Raw genomic sequence first — 17971 nt, forward strand, 5'->3', positions numbered from 1 at the left:
AAGGGGCAGGGCGGCGGCGGCTTGGAGGAAGGGCCAAGGCGGGGCGGCGGAGTCCGGCTCGGACTCCTCGTCCGAGTCGGTCGGCGGCGGCGCGCGCGACTGGGAAGGTGGCGGCGGCGGGCCGGCCTGGCTCGGCTGGGCCTTAGGCCTAGTCGGGTGCGGAACCTTTTTAAAAAAAATAATTTCGCCGACCGAAATAAAATCCTAGAAAAATAAATGAAAATCTAAAAATGCCAAAAAAAAAATTCACCGCCTAAATAAAATATTTAGAACGAGATGAACATTTTCTTGGCCCTAAAATGCAATTGTGAAAAACATGCAATTTTTCTAATGCAAACAAAATTGCGATAAAATCCAAATAAAACAAATATTTGATTTTAATATTTTTCCTCCAATATTTCAATTATCTTGGAGAAGTCATATTATCTCCTCTCATATATTTTAATATGAAATATTTTCGGAGAGAAAAAAATAATTAAAACCTAATTCCTCGTTTCAGATTTGATAAAATCAAATATGAAATCCGGGGAAATCCCCAACTCTCTCCGAGGATCCTTGAGTTGCTTAGGATTTCGAGGATCGCGAGACGAAATGCAATTAAAATATGATATGCATGGATGACTATGTATAACATTCCAAATTGAAAATTTGGGATGTTACACCTTCAAACACAACGTCCGGGATGAGTGGCTCGCCCGCCACCTCGGTCAAGAAAAACCAAAGTCCATGGAAGCCCTTACCGCTCTAATGACCCGCTTTTGCGTGCGAGAAGACATCTAGCTCGCTCGTAGAAGCAACAACACCAGCGATCCAGGCACTTCCGAAGTCCGAGACGGCAATGGCAAGCAACGACGCAATAAACACAAACGTTGAAATCATAACGAAAGAACGCAAGACACGACGGTCAACACCGGATTCAGCGACTCCAAACCCGATCAACGAAAAAAGCCATTCAAGGCACATAGAGACGGATCATCCAATTTAGAAAAAATACTGGATCGACCCTGCCAGATTCATGGCACCCCCAATAAACCAGCTACTCACACCAATAGAAGCTATTGGGTCTTCAAACAAGCCGGCAAGCTTAATGCCGAACACAAGGGGAAGGGGCCGCCCAGTGACAGCAATGATGAAGAGACTCGCCAGCCAAATACCGGGGGTCAGAAACAATTTCCCCCCAAAGTAAAAATCGTAAACATGGTATACATGACGCACACCCCTACAGGGGAGCGCAGACGCACATTACGGGACGCATACGCCATAGAGCCGTTTTCCCCAAAATTTAACCATATCCATCCCGAAGGTTCGGCGGCTCTGATCATCGATCCAATTATTGATGGGTTCCATCTCATGAAAGTCCTTATGGATGGCGACAGTAGCGTTAATCTACTCTACCAAGACACTGTCCGCAAAATGGGCATCGATCCTTCAAGAATCAAGCCCACCACAACTACCCTCAAGGGAGCAGTATTTGGCGTAGAAGCTCACTCTAGGGGCTCTGTCACACTGGAAGTCGTTTTTGGTTCGCCGAACAACTTCCGAAGCGAAGGCTTGACCTTTGTATTGTCCCGTTCCGTAGTAGCTACCATGCACTTCTGGGGCGTACCGCTTTTGCTCGTTTTAATGCGGTCCCGCTCCACGCCTGCACAAAACTTAAGATGCTCGGTCCACACGGCGTCATAACAATAAATGGAAATACGGAACACTCCCACCATACAGAGAGTCATACTACGGCTACCACAGTCGAAGTACCAAGCGGCCTCATCAAGCCGCATATCTCATCGGCCATTGAGCCGCCGGCCTCTATTAAATGGGGCCGATCAATCTCAGAGTTGGATTACCAGTTCGGCCTCCGTCGTTCGCCTCATATACCCATGAAGTTTGTACCGTGCATACATAATGATGCACTTAGAATACCATGGTCATTGGCAAAGGCACAATAAGGACATGCCTACAAGCTCTCCTATATCCTCCTTTTCTTTTCTTTTCTAATTATTTTTTATCTTTTACCACAGGTGGCTCAAAGACGGGTCACCTCACGGACTCTTTCAGAGTTTGGCTCCATTCACCTACCCAAAGGCTATTCCTGTTAAGGAGTCCTTTCAACGAGGCAAGGCGGCGCAGACGTGCGATAGGAGGTCCAAGTAATTCTTAATAGACCGCACTCTCTATTTAGAGCCTGTAAAGTGCCTTCTCCATCAGCCTTCGACCATCGGCATGTCAAATAGCCTGGGTCGGGGCGTTGTTATCCGTAAAATGGCAATTGCCATATCAATCAAGTCCAAGTGAACATAATCCGTATTCAGTATTCGCTTTTTCTAAAAGAACTAATTTTTTCATCGCTTGTTTTAGACACGCACCTCGGCAGAAACTGCTAGGGGCTCAATATGGGAACAAATAAAGTACCGGTAAGTCCGAACAACTTTACATCACACTTTAGCGTCATGAGTTTGGCCTTATATCCATCAGCTCCGGATCATGTCTTTGGTCAATAGTTGGATTGCCCGGCTCCTATAGTTACTACCTTACATTCCGCTCTATCGGCTAGGGTAGTAAAGGGAGAACCACTGCGGTTGTGTCCTGGTTTATCCGGATGAGCACCTTAGTAGAGAAAGCCGAAAACTGACTGTCATGATGCGGTGAGAGCTGGTCAACCACTCGATGACTTATCAGAATCTTTCGTGATTCTTCCCGTATTACACGAAGGACCATTCTTCCGGTCACCTATGTAACGCACCGTATTCGAATAGCTGCGTACATACCAGGGGCTATATCGTAGACCCACCATCAAACTCCTATGGCTAAGTGAAAGTGTTAAAGCCCTATAGTCTGATTGCCTAGTTCGCCGCACTGACACCTCCTTCACGAACCAAGACGTTGGGTCAAGAGTGATCAAGTGCTTTTCCGAACACCCCCGTATTTTATGCGAGGGGGCTGAAGCCGACGATTGGAAAACTTTCAGATTATACAAAAAATAGCCGCACAGGAGGAGCCAAAACTTTTAATCATAACCTTAAAATATCATTATATTGTTTTTACAATTTTGGCACATTCACTTGAAAACCATATCCTTTGAGCACTGAACCTCTATTGAGCGGGCGCCCTCTAGGACATCTTCAAAATAATGCTCCGCCGTTTGTTCGTCCTTGCCCCCGGGTGGACTCTTCGCTGCAATATCAGTGGCCTTCATCTTCTCCCAATACGTCTTGACATGGGCAAAGGCCATTCATGCACCTTCAATGCACGACGATCGCTTCACAACGTCGATGCGCGACAGCACATCCATAAGTCGCTGCACCAAACCGAAATAGCTATTTGGAATTGGCTCATCGGCCACAGCCGGACCACGACGTCCTTCATGGCGGAACCGGATATCTTGTGAAGCTCGGCCCACTGGGCCATTTGTTCGTTCAACAACAGCAGGCGCTTTGACGTGCCAAATTGTGTCTAGAAAAGCTTCTCTGTTGCATAGCCTTCTTGCGCTTGGTAAAATCACGCGGCATCGGAGGCGCTCTTCAGCAAGTCCAAGAATGTGTCTGGAGAGCTCCACATTTGATTAAGCGGGGCATATTTCGGATCGACGAACTTAGTCTATAATAAGAAGGGCTTAACGACCGCTATCTCCCCAGCTTGTCGGATCTCCTTCCAAGCCGCCCTAGACTCGAATCGTGCTTCCCTCGCCTCTTGCAAGGCATTGTCGAGATCGGCGGTTTTGGCTTCGTTATCCCTCTCGAGGAACTCGCACCGGACAGTGGCTTCCTTCAGCTCGTGAGCCATGGTAGACATTCTCTCCTCGCACTGGCGTCGAGCAGCCTGTTCGGCTTGTAACTCATCAGCTGCCTTCTTGGCAGCCACATTACTCATCCGGGCTTGCGCCTTGGCTCGGGCAAGTTCAGCCCGAAGGGCCTCCACCGCGGTAGCACTATCTGTAGTTATGCTTGTCTCAGTATATAATTCTTAGCTTTGTGATCATGTTATTATACATACATACACTAACCGCCTCAAAAAATACTTTGCGCCTCATCGAGCCGCTTGTTAATAAGCATGATGTCGTCATTTGCCACATCAAGTTTCTGCTCTAGACCCGCAACCTCTATAGCGTCGGCAGTCATCGTGGATGTAACAGCCTGTGTTCCAATTAATTAGATTATTTCCTGAGCATATCTTTTTTGAACCTCTGATTGCCTCCCTTGGGACGGCAACCAGAGTCTCAGGGGCTACTATCTATACACAGGTGAATTTTACATATAGAGCACAATCGAAAATATTACATTACGTACCTCGAAGCCTCTTAGCAGGCTCATGAAAGCTTCATTCAATCCACTTTTTGTGGACATAATCATCTCAACCATTGTACCCATCAAGGTACGATGTTCCTCTGAGATGGACGAATATCGTAACATGTCCATCAGTGTATCTAGCGCCTCCGGACCCCGGGTAGCAGCTGTGGGGGTACGGACTCCCTTTGAAGTGATATGTTTTCCCGACCCTGGAGTTGTCTCCAGATGTAAACTAGATAGTCCGGGGCCTTTGCTGTTGGTCTCTGTAGGGACCGCATACCCCGGACCCTGGGTGACCGATGTTTCACCTTGGGGCGTTGTCTTCACTATCCTTTGCACCACTTGTTGATCGGGAGAGATCCTCCGGGATGACACCTCAAAGTCATCCACCCTATTGGGCGAGGAATCCTACAGAGGCGTCTTGCTTCCCATCATGTCTAGAAGAAGATCCCCCGAAGAGGATTGTTGAGGAAGACTGCGTACCAGACTACAATCAACTTCTCCTTCTATTTTATCTTCGGAAGACGGAACCTTAATATCCCCGGACACGGTGTTTGGTGTACCCTCGGAATGGAGTCCACCTTTGGTCTTCCTGCTCTCCTCATTGTCCTCGTTCACTGGCACCTGGAATGGTTCCAGGACCAGCATCCTTGTTAGCATAGGACTAGCTAAGTATTCGGGAAGAGGGGCTGAACACCTAATTCGCTTCGCCTTCTTTGTCCAGCCCTGGAAAAAGATGGTTTTTTCGATATCTTATCACGGAATATATTTAATTAAGCTGTGTTCGGGAGTCAAGTGCTTACCGAGGTGTCCGGATGGTTGCAGTCAAGGCTGATGTCCTTGGTAGTGTCCGACCACTGTTTTCGTGTCCTGAAAAATAACTTCCACATTCCTCAATGCATCGTGCCGAAGAAGTGTTGAAGGGTTCGTGGTCCTTCCGGATTAAACTCCCACATATGGAGGGGCCGTCGCTGGTACGGGAGGACCCGGCGGACTAACATTACTTGAATCACGTCGATGAGACCGGTGTCCTTCTCAAGGAGACTCCGGATGCGGCTCTATAGAGTTTGCACTTCATCGGTTGATCCCCAGTCCAGCCCCTTGTTGATCCATGATGCAAGCTGAACTGGAGGGCCGGATCGGAACGCAGGTGTAGCTGCCCACCTGGTACCACGGGGTTCAGTGATGTAAAACCACTCCCGCTGCCATAAGTTAGAAGATTTCATGAAGGATCCCTTTAGCCAAAGAGCGTTGGTGAGCTTGCTCACCGTGGCACCACCACACTCTGCTTGCTTCCCCTCGATCACATTCGGCTTCACATTGAAGGTCTTGAGCCATAAGCCCAAGTGTGGAGGGATACGGAGAAAGGCTTCGCACATGACGATGAACGTCGAGATGAGAAGAAAAAAGTCCAGGGCTAGATCGTGGAAATCTAGCCCGTAATAGAACATGAGCCCTCAAACAAAGGGGTGAAGAGCGAATCCTAGCCCTCGGAGGAAGTGGGAGATTAATACAACCCTCTCGCCGGATCTGGGAGTAGGACTAACCTGCCCTTGAGCAGGAAGTCTGTGGGGGATTTCCGAGGTCAGCTACCTTGCCGCCCGGAGCTTCACAATATCCTCCTCTGTGACAGAGGAAGCAACCCACCGGCCTTGAGGGCTAGGACCGGACATGACTTGGAAGCTCAAGGCAATTGGATTGAACCTTGGGTGTTGGAACTCAAGGTTGGAGAGGTTGAGGAAAGGACTAGCGTAAAGAATATAGACGGGTCGTAGCCCCTTTATAAAGGTGGTGAATATCAAACGCCTCCTCCTAGGCCTTAAAAACTGCCTATTCCTAAGGAATCATGCCAACAGAACGGTTGGGATACCCACACCCGTATTGATGAGAATCCCGCAATAGGAGGACACGATCTCTGCTTCGATGAGACGTGCCAATAAAACCACATCTCAAAACGTGGATCGACAGGCTAAAAATGGTTCAAAATAATAACCGCGCAGGGACGTGACGTCAAGTTACAAAAAAGTTGTCAGCAAATTGGACTCGTGAAATATTATACTCTCTGTGGCGGTGTGTGGTACTTGTTTTGCAGATTCGGACACGTTCATTGTGTTTGAAGACTGCGTTGGAGTATTCGGAGGAGGAACCCGCCTTGTAATGCAGAAGACAATCTGTGCGCCGGAGACCTCGTCATTGAAGCCTGGTTCAGGGGCTACTGAGGGAGTCCTGAACTAAGGGGTCCTCAGGCGTCCGGCCTATTGGACATGGGCCGGACTGATGGGCTATGAAGATACAATACCGAAGACTCTACATGTGTCCGGATGGGACTCTCCTTGGTGTGGATGGCAAGTTTTGTGTTCGGATATGAAGATTCGTTTCTCTGTAACCGACTTTGTGTAACCCTAGTCCTCTCCAGTGTCTATATAAACCGGAGAGGTTAGTCTGTAGATACGATGATAATCATATAGGCTAGACTTCTAGGGTTTTAGCCATTACGATCTCGAGGTAGATCAACTCTTGTAATACTCATATTCATCAAGATCAATCAAGCAGGAATTAGGGTATTACCTCCATAGAGAGGGCCCGAACCTGGGTAAACATCGTATCCCGTGTCTCCTCTTACCATCAACCTCAGACGCACAGGTCAGGACCCCTACCCGAGATCCGCTGGTTTTGACACCGACACCCGGCACTACACTGCCGCATCTTCCATGACTGCTGTTCGTTCCCGTCCGAGGCCTCGTCGTCGTCCTCTGCCTTGGTTCGCTCGCTATGCCCGCCACTGTCTGGCGCTGTCAACATGTTCAACAACCAAGAGGAATCAGGAGATGACTGTACGTGGAGAGGCTGACAGTAGGGACCCACCAGGGTCATTGCATTAGGCAAGCAGGTGCCTCGTTATTACAAGCCAAAAAATACTTCCTCCTAATTGTTTGACAATTAGGTCTCATGCCATTGTCAATGTAGTAAATAAATCAGAAAATTACACAACGAGCGGATAACACTAGGGACCCAGTAGCTCACCAAGTTGTTTTTTAGTTTTAGAGACGGAGCTCAACTACGCGCTGTGCGGGGCCTGTGGCCCGTCTAGCCCATGCTTACGCTTTTATATAAGCACATGACGAGCCCAATTGATATCTTTTTTCTTTCTGAAAATGGCTAGCCCAATTCTTTTTTTGGAGAGTACCAAAACAGAGGCCTACTTGCTTTTCTCATCCCTGCTGGGCTGCAAATCGTTCAAGACGGGGAGGGATGTAAGTAGTAAGAAATGGGCTTCCCTAGAAAATGGGCTATAAGTTGTAAGAAATGGGATATAATTTTTTAAACCAAAGGCAACCGGCAATTACTTTAAAATATTGTTTCTTCTGGATTTCTCTACTCTCTACTCTAATAAAAAGCAGAGTTGGTGATGATGGTGTGCCTGCCATCCTGCAATATAGGCCGTCAAATCTATATCTAACGGATAGGAAGGAAACTATGACAATTTACCCGCATTCCTCTCCACATTTGCAGATATGGCCTTCCGTCGTTCATCCTTTTCTCTCACAAGATGAACTACTCATACAAATGCATCTTCATGTTCCATGCAACGCACGGGCATCTTGCTAGTTAAGATTTCAAATTTAATTCATTTTTTGCAGAGAATTGTTTTTTGAATTTTATTTTGATATAATTTTTTAGAAATTAGTTTTAACGTGACTCAAAATTTCATGATTAAAAGAGTTCGGACCCCACCAAAATATGCAAAATTTTGTTGAATTTTTTAGCAGTGCCCAGAATGTATGGTCTGTAATGCTAATAAAAAGAATATGGGCGTCAAATATCCTTAAGAATTAGCAAATGGGCTGCAAATTATTGAAACTAATGGCTAATGGGCTGTATGCTGTTTTCCACAGATTTGGAGGTTGACTTCTGGGCCTACTAGGTTGACGATGATGTTGTCCTATTTTTTTTATGCATACGCAAGGCTTTGTCAACTTAGTCAGCACAGAGCAGTGACTGTTGGATGTCCATCCAACGGCCGCCGTGCTTCTTCAATATCTGATCTTCCTGCCAGCCACCTAAACCAGCGCGAGCGGGACTGCCTGCTCCCTCCTCCTGTGGCCGGCTATGCTGCCGCCAGGTCATCCCTCTACCCACTCGCACATCCTGTTATTTTCCAGCAATGTCAGCCTCACCCCGCAGCCGACAAGTCACCACTCATACTCCCTTCAGCATGGGCATCCACCATGGTGGCTTCGCCGGCTCCGGGTCATTCCCTTCCTGGGCCTCGCCCTCGTCCACCGCGTTTGTGCGCTCGGCGCGGCGAGGTCAACATGGTTAACAAACAACAGCCATCGGAAGAGGCTGACAATAGGGACCCACACAAGGAAATGCCTCCTTATTACGCGCAAAATAATGATTCCTCCACCTGACAGCTGGGACCCATCGGAAGGGCCTCTGTATTTCATGAAAAAACGTTTCCCCCGCTGTCAGCTCGGACCCACCAGCTATATTTTCGCATGCAAGGAAGTGCCTCCTTATTACGCACAAAAAAAAAAATACTCCCCCTGCTAGCTGGGACCCACCATAGTGGGAGGCTGACTTGTGGGCCTACTAAGTTGACGGGGATGGAGGGCTTTGTCAACTTAGTCAATATGAACAATTTTAGCTCTAGTGACCGTACGATGTGCATCAACGGCCGTAGTGCTTCTTCAACCTTTGGTCTTCTTGCTCCAGTCGCACAACCTAGCGCTGGTCGTGCCGCCTGCTCCTGCCTCTCGTGGCCGGCTATGCTACCGCGGAGGCCTCACCGCCCCCTACTACTCCTGCTACTAGCCATGCCATCCTTGTACTCACCCACACCCCCTGTTATTCTATGGCGACGACAGCCTCACTCCGTAGCCGAACCAGTGAACCCTCGTACTCCTCTCCGCGTGGGCATCTACTGCTGCGTCTTCCCCGACTCCGCATCGTCCCCTTCCTAGGCCTCGCCGTCATCCACCGCCCTGGTGCTCTCGGCATGGCGTTCTCAACGCGTTCAACAAACAACATCCATCAGAAGTGGACTGTACATGGAGAGGCTAACAGCTGGGTCCACGGCCGCACATAATGATTCCTCCACCTGATAGCAAGGACCCACCGAACGGGCCATCGTATTTCGTGAAAAAAGCGTCCCCCCTGACTGTTGGGACCCACCAGCTACATCTTCGCATGCAAGGAAGTGCCTCCTTATCCTCCCTGACAGTCGGGACCCACCTGGTCGAAGCGTACGTAGCATTGTCATTCTAGTCGCGAACGTGTACTAATACGTCCATTTTGCATCATGTTTTCTTACTGTTATTTATAATGTTTTTACCCTTAATAATGCTTTTTGGAGGAATTCTAATGCCTTTTCTCTCATAATTAACAAGGTACACACCAAGAGGGAGAATTCTAGCAGCTGGAAATCTGGACCTGAAAAAGCTACTCCAGGCTACCTATTCTGCACAACTCCAATTGAGCTGAAACTCCACGGGGAATTTTTATGGAATATATAATAAATACTAGAGCAAATAACTACCAGAGGGGGGATACTAGGTGGGCACAACCCACCTAGGCGCGCCAGGCCCCCCTGGCGCGCCCTGGGCGGTTGTGGCCTCCTCGGCCCACCTCCGGTGCCCATCTTGTGGTATATAGGTCATTTTGACCTGGAAAAAAAATAAGAGGAGGACTTTCGGGACGAAGCGCCACCACCTCGAGGCGGAGCTTGGTCAGGAGCACTTTTGCTCTCCGGCGGAGTGATTCCACCGGGGGAACTTCCCTCCCGGAGGGGGAAATCATCGTCATCGTCATCATCATATCCAACAACTCTCCTATCTTCGGGAGGGCAATCTCCATCAACATCTTCAACAACACCATCTCATCTCAAACCCTAGTTCATCTCTTGTGTTCAATCTTGTTACCGGAACTATAGATTGGTGCTTGTGGGTGACTAGTAGTGTTGATTACATCTTGTAGTTGATTACTATATGGTTTATTTTGTGGAGGATTATATGTTCAGATCCAATATGCTATTTAATACTCCTCTGATTATGAGCATGTTTATCATTTGTGAGTAGTTACTTTTGTGCTTGAGGTCACGGGAGAAATCATGTTGCAAGTAATCATGTGAACTTGATATGTCTTCGATGTTTTGATAGTATGTATGTTGTGATTCCCTTAGTTTTGTCATGTGAACGTCGACTACATGACACTTCACCATATTTGGGCCTAAGGGAATGCATTATGGAGTAGCAATTAGATGGTGGGTTGCGAGAGTGACAGAAACTTATACCCTAGTTTATGCGCTATTCCGTAAGGGACCGATTGGATCCCAAAGTTTAATGCTATGGTTAGAATTTATTCTTAATACTTTTCTCGTAGTTGCGGATGCTTGCGGGAGGGTTAACCATAAGTAGGAGGTTTGTTCAATTAAGAACATCACCTAAGCACCGGTCCACCCACATATCAAATTATTAAAGTAGCGAACACAAATTGAACCAACATGATGGAAGTGACTAGATGAAATTCCCGTGTACCCTCAAGAACGCTTTGCTTATTATAAGAGACCATTTTGGCATGTCCTTTGCCTCAAAAGGATTGGGTACCTTGCTGCACTTTTGTTACTATTATCGTTACTTGCTTGTTACAAATTATGTTGCTATCAAACTACTCCGCTACTTACAATTTCAGCACTTGCAGACATTACCTTACTGAAAACTACTTGTCATTTCCTTCAGTTCCTCGTTGGGTTCGACACTCTTACTTGTCGAAAAGAGCTACAATTGATCCCCTATACTTGTGGGTCATCATGTACGTACATACTAGTTGATCGGATTGTCTGCAGGTTGCAGCGATGAACCGTGGCCGAGTAAGGAAGGGCACGTGTCGTAGTAGATGCACGCACGTAGCATGTACACGTACATACAACCAGGGTGCAAGAAAGTAAATACGACCACATACGTACATACGGGCGGGGTCTCAAACGCCTACTCGCGCATACGTACGGCCATGGCTCGTGTACATGGCTGGGTCGAAACGGAGAAACTGCGTCGTGTTCATCGGGAGTATACCTAGCCATGGGCCGGGCCGGGCCAGGCTTGGGTTGGGCCTAAAAAGCCCATGGCAGAAAACTAAGGCCCAGGCCCTCCCAGGCCCTACCATTGGGCCTACTTTTCAAGCCCAAGCCCGACCTATCTGGTAAAAATCCTGAAAAGCCCTTAGGGCTTAGGGCCGTGGGTCGGGCCTCTTCCTTAAAATGCCAATATACCAAGCCCAAGCTCGTCAGCCCTGCTGGTGGGCTCAAAACTCAGGCCCAAGCCCGGCCCACGGGCAAACCCATCGGGCCTAGGCCCTGGATTTTAGGGTCGTGCCTGGGTGGACCGACTTGGACGGAACAACCGATCAAAACGAGCCCTGGCGTATCGCAGAAAGGAGGAAACGACCTTGTGTTCGATCGGCCACGATCAAAACAGGATCCTGTTCATCGGGAGGGGTCTGGCGTACCGCAAAACGGAGGAAACATACTTCTCTTGGACCTCCTACGGTCAAAATGGGGTCCTGTTGATTGGGAGTGGTGTGGCGTACCGCAAAACAGAGGAAACAGACTTGTGTTGGAGCGCTACGGTCGAAACGGGGGTCTTGTTCATCGGGAGGGGTGTGGCTTACCGCAAAATGGGACTCCACGGGATACTGTTCATCTCCACCGTCGAATGCCTCGACGGGCTACTATTCATCCACCATCGACCTCCTCCAGCCTCCACCTACGACTATTCAGCCATGGGCTCCTATTCATCCATCCTCCACCGCTCCTCCATCGACTACTATTCAACCAACCCTCTCCCCGGGGTCCTGTTCAACCACCCCTCCACGGGCTATTGTTCATCCAGCCCTCCACCGGCTACTGTTCAACACCCCTCCACGGGGTCGCCTGTTCATCCAGCCCTCCACGGGGTCCTGTTCATCCACCCCCAACCGGATCGATCGATCGAGGTCCTGTTCATCCAGCGGCAACGGCCTCTACTACCATGGGGTCCTGTTCATCCACCCCCCACCGGGGACTTTTCATCCACCCCCCAACAACGCTCACTGTTCATCAAGAGGCAGCATCGACCGACTTCAGTTAGCGGCAGTAGCAAAGGAATCACTCGGGTTCAGTTAACAACAAGGGGTTGATCGGGGTTCAGTAACGTACCTAGTGCAATCGCTGAGGTTCAGTTAGAGCCCAACGCCTCGCTTGGGTTTAGTTAGAGCGCAAAGCCTCTCACACACGCACGTACCTGTACGAGAGAAACGCGCAAACCTCCATGCATCACTTGGCCCCGACCAACCACCGTAACCGTGAACTCCCCGATATTTTCCTCGCCTTTGCTCCTACCATGGTTTTTCCCGTCATGGAGGCCCAAAGAATGTCATGCAGCTGCATCTCTGGCCTGCCCAGGACGAAAAGCCCATTTTGTCATGATTTTTTATCATAGAAGTAGGAGCCCACCACATCTATGATGATACCAGGTTTTGTCACAATTATCGTCATAGAAGTGTCATAAGCATGACAATAATTTTTTTGTTCGGCCAAATGTCATGGATGTGTCTTTTTTTGTAGTGCATGCAGCATGCGGCGACGTGGGGAGCAATCCTAACTTGATGAAAAAAGGGATGCAGCGACGTGGGGAGCTGGCCATCAAAACAAGGCCAGTTCTAAAAAAAGTTATACCTCCGATCGGCAGGATGTGGCGAGGCAGGCGGCGGGATCTGCCAACTCGACGACGGGGAGCAAGGGTGAGGAGGACCTCCCATCCCAGCGCCAGGTCAGAGAAGATGGTGCACATCGGCTTCCTCTCTCGCCACCGGCGACTACCAGCGGAAGGTATCTGGCCGGATCTGTGTCAACCAGAGACGAGAGAGAGAGAGAGAGAGAGAGAGAGAGAGAGAGAGAGAGAGAGGACACCACGGTCTTGTTTAGATCTAGAGAGGGTGAGAGAGTGAGAAGAAGAGAACAACCCTAGCAAGCAAGTCCCGAAGTGGACTAGTGGAGTAGTAATTGTTTTTCCCTCCGCAGCGATCATTTTAAATTGACTACACGCGTAGCCATATTTTTTCATTTAACGTACCACTAAAAAGAAACTCGATCAATAACCACGCTACTGCGTTCATGTCACACTTGGTATGGCTGACATTTGGTCCCAGACCCCACATTAAGTGGACGACTAGATGTCTCAAATTATCACGTTACCTGCCTTTTCATGTGCAAATGCGCCCCACCGTGAGTGTACCTGGGCATGTGCGTGAGGGGAGAGTGAAGTCTGATTTATATAAACCTTTAGGTTGTAGAGCTAGTCGAAAACAATCCCTCACCTTTGAATCCTTGAAGTTTGTACCCTGTCCTCTGTAATCCTTGTCATTTTAACCTTAAGGGCTTGTGCGGTTCAAGGGGTTTTAATGGGGATTAACATGGATTGTGGGTGATTAAATCATGTACAAGCCAAATTCCCCTCCATTGCTCTCCAAACCCCTTGGGATGAGGTTGAACCGAACAAGTCCTAGGACTAACTACAGTGGGAGTAACTTAATTCCATACGGTATCATAATATGGTACTCAACCCTCTCTTTCTTCATTTAATTCTACGCCACCTCACCAAATTTGCCTAGTTGGAATGCATGATACTACTTATGATACTCCCATTACAACTAGCCTGGTAGGATTAATATACCTAATATAAATTGTCGCCGCCCGATCTCTTTGTCCTCCTCTAGCATCTGACTGAAGAAGAATCGTGCAAGACACCGACTGTTTTCGTCGGTGTCGCCTCGACAGTGGCCTTCATGGGATACAATTGGTGGCGGCCTCCCGTGTTCTACTTCTCCTCGACGATGGCAGTAGGCGGGGCCGTGCTGGCTGTCACCACGTCAACATCCACGTAGCCGCATCACCTCGTCGACATCCACGGCGGCTTCTTTCTCTCCCTGCATGGCGCGGCTACGCGCGCGTCGACGACGGATGGTGCAGTCGCATTCACTAGAGGCGATGTACGACGCGGTGCCGTCGAGGGCAGCTGATGTCTACAACGCAACTTTATCCAGGTAGATGTTGCAGAGTTTTGTAGGACAGTAGAAAATTTCCCTCAAGTGGATGACCTAAGGTTTAACAATCAGTGGGAGGCGTAGGATGAAGATGGTCTCTTGCTACTTCTTGCGCTTGCGTTGGTTTGTCCCTTGAAGAGGAAAGGGTGATGCAGAAAAGTAGAGATAAGTATTTCCTCGGTTTGAGAACCAAGGTATCAATCCAGTAGGAGACAATGCACAAATCACTGAATACTTGCACAAACAATCAAACAACTTGCACCCAATGCAATAAAGGGGTTGTCAATCCCTTCACGGTTACTTGCAAAAGTGAGATCTGATAGAGATAGATAAACGATAAAGTAAATATTTTTGGTTTATAGATTGGAAAGTAAAAGATTGCAAAATAGTAGATCGGAAACTTATATGATGGAAAATAGACTCGGGGGCCATAGGTTTTACTAGAGGCTTCTCTCAAGATAGCAAATAATATGGTGGGTGAGCAAATTACTGCCGAGCAATTGATAGAGAAGTGCAAAGTTATGACGATATCTAAGGAAATGATCATGAATATAGGCATAATGTCCATGTCAAGTAGTCTGAAAAAATTCTGCATCTACTACTATTACCCCACACATCGACCGCTATCCAGCATGCATCTAGAGTATTAAGTTCATAAAGAACGGAGTAACGCATTAAATAAGATGACATGATGTAGAGTAATTAACTCAAGCTATATGATGAAAACCCCATCTTTTTATCCTCGATGGCAACAATACAATACGTGCCATGCTGCCCCTACTGTCACTCAGAAAGGACACCGCAAGATTAAACCCAAAGCTAAGCACTTCTCCCATTGCAAGAAAAACCAATCTAGTTGGCCAAACCAAACCGATAGTTCGAAGATAATTACAAAGATATCAAATCATGCATAAAAGAATTCAGAGAAGATTCAAATAATATTCATAGATAAGCTGATCATAAATCCACAATTCATCGGATCTCGGCAAACACACCACAAAAAAGTATTACATCGAATATATCTCCAAGAACATCGAGGAGAACATGGTATTGAGAATCAAAGAGAGAGAAGAAGCCATCTAGCTACGAGCTATGGACTTGTAGGTTTGTGGGAAACTACTCACGCTTCATCGGAAGGGCAATAGAGTTGATGTAGAAGCCCTCCGTGATCGAATCCCCCTCTGGCAGGGTGCCAGAAAAGGTCCTAGATGGGATATCACGGGTATAGAAGGTTGCAGTGGTGGAAAAGTGTTTTCGTGGATGCCTCTCGTGGTTTGGGGATATTTGGGAATATATAGGTGAAATAATTAGGTCGGGAGCTGCACGAGGGGCCCATAAGGATGGGGGGGAGCGCCCTACCCCCTGGGCGTGCCCTCCGTCCTTGTAGCCGCCTCGTGGCTCCTCCGACTTCATCTCCAAGTCTTCTGGTTGTCTTCTGGTCCAGGAAAAATCATCGCGAAGGTTTCATTCTGTTTGGACTGCGTTTGGTATTCCTTTTCTGCGAAACTCATTGTCGGTGTCAAAACCGGCGGATCTCGGGTAGGGGGTCCCGAACTGTGCATCTAAGGCGGATGGTAACAGGAGGTAGGGGACACGATGTTGTACCCAGGTTCAGGCCCTCTTGATGGAGGTAAAACCCTACGTCCTGCTTGATTTATTCTTGATGATATGAGTATTACAAGAGTTGATCTACCACGAGATCGGAGAGGCTAAACCCTAGAATCTAGCCTATGGTATGATTGTATATTGTCCTTCAGACTAAAACGCTCCGGTTTATATATACACCGGAGAGGGTTAGGGTTACACAAGGTCGGTTACAAAGGAGGAGATATCCATATCCGTACTGCCTAGCTTGCCTTCCACGCCAAGTAGAGTCCTATCCGGACACGGGACGAAGTATTCAATCTTGTATCTTCATAGTCCAACAGTCCGACCAAAGGATATAGTCCGGCTGTCCAGAGACCCCCTAATCCAGGACTCCCTCAGTAGCCCCTGAACCAGGCTTCAATGACGATGAGTCCGGCGCGCAGTGTTGTCTTCGGCATTGCAAGGCGGGTTCTTCCTCCGAATACACCACAGAAGAATTTGAATACAAGGATAGTGTCCGACCCTGCAAAATAAGTTCCACATACCACCGTAGAGAGAATAATATTTCCACAAATCTAATCTACTGACTTGTTTTGGCAACATGACATTAAGCCGTGGCCCGGTGATTATTCGAACCGTTTCCTTTAACTAGCCCCGCACATAACGCGAGGCAGTTTTTTGACGCGTCTTGTCGAAGCAGAGATCGTGTCCCCTTATTACGGGATTCTCATCAATACGGGCGTGGGTAACCCAACAGCGCCATCGATTACGACACTTGGGGGATAAGCGAGTTTTACCAGGCTAGTGGGGACGCATAGTTTCGTCCACCCATATAAAGGGACAAGGATTCACCCTTTCATCCATGCCTTCTTCCTCCTTTGCTCATCCACTTTCGCACACTCGAGCTCCAGCGCCCAAGTCCGCATTTCCCACCTCAACCTTCTCCAACCATGTCCGGAGCGGGAGGCAGGTGGATGGTCTCCTCCGTCACGGAGGGACACATCAAGAAGCTGAGGAGAGCCGGATACCTGCCCGACGACATCGCACACCGGCTCCTAGATGAGGTGCAGCTCATCCCCACCCCCAGGCCCCACGAGAGGGTAGTGTTCCTTACCCATTTCCTCCACGGACTGGGATTCCCTCTCCACCCATTTGTCCGGGGGCTCATGTTCTATTACGGCCTGGATTTCCACGATCTGGCCCCGAACTTCATCCTCAACATCTCGGCGTTTATCGTCGTGTGCGAGGCCTTCCTCCGCATCAAGCCCCACCTTGGCTTATGGCTGAAGACCTTCAATGTCAAGCCGAAGGTAGTGAGCGGCCGCCAGGCGGAGTGCGGAGGCGCCATGGTGGGCAAGATGCCCAACATCACATGGCTCGAGGGCTCCTTCGTGGAGACCATAAAGGGGTGGCAATCGGGGTGGTTCTACATCACCGAGCTGCGTGACCCTCCAGCGGCCCCCGAGTTCCGATCTGGCATCCCCATGCGGCTCACCTCCTGGCAAGAGAAGGGCCTGTCCTGGGGTAGTTCGGGAGAGCTGACCGGACTCCAAACATGTATCCAAAACATGGTGAGCAAGAAGCTCAAACTCATCAACGTAGTCCAGGTCATGCTCATCCGCCGGATCCTCCCGTGTCAACAACGGGATTTCAACTTGTGGGAGTTCGACCCGGCCCAGCACCAAACTCTGAACAGGCTCTTCGACACAACACACGAGGATGCCTGGAAGGTGCTATTCAAGGGCGTCGAGGTTCCCCCTCCCACTACCGAGGATCGCGGATTCTGCGCAAAGTGCCAAGCCAGTGCGGTAAGTTGTTTTACCTCTTACAGGATACTTGTTTTTCATAGTTTAACTCTATGCAGGATCTAAGCTCCCGTACCTTTGACAGGACTGGCAGGAGACGGCCGGACAGATCGACTATCCGGCTCCTTTGCCCGAAGGCCCAGCAAACGCTCTCCTGACGGAGATGCTAACTGCGGCTCCATACAAGGTGCCGGAGAAGACCAAGAAGGCCAAGGGAAC

Source organism: Triticum dicoccoides, chromosome 3A (genome assembly GCF_002162155.2).
Source record: "Triticum dicoccoides isolate Atlit2015 ecotype Zavitan chromosome 3A, WEW_v2.0, whole genome shotgun sequence".
NCBI lineage: Eukaryota > Viridiplantae > Streptophyta > Magnoliopsida > Poales > Poaceae > Triticum > Triticum dicoccoides.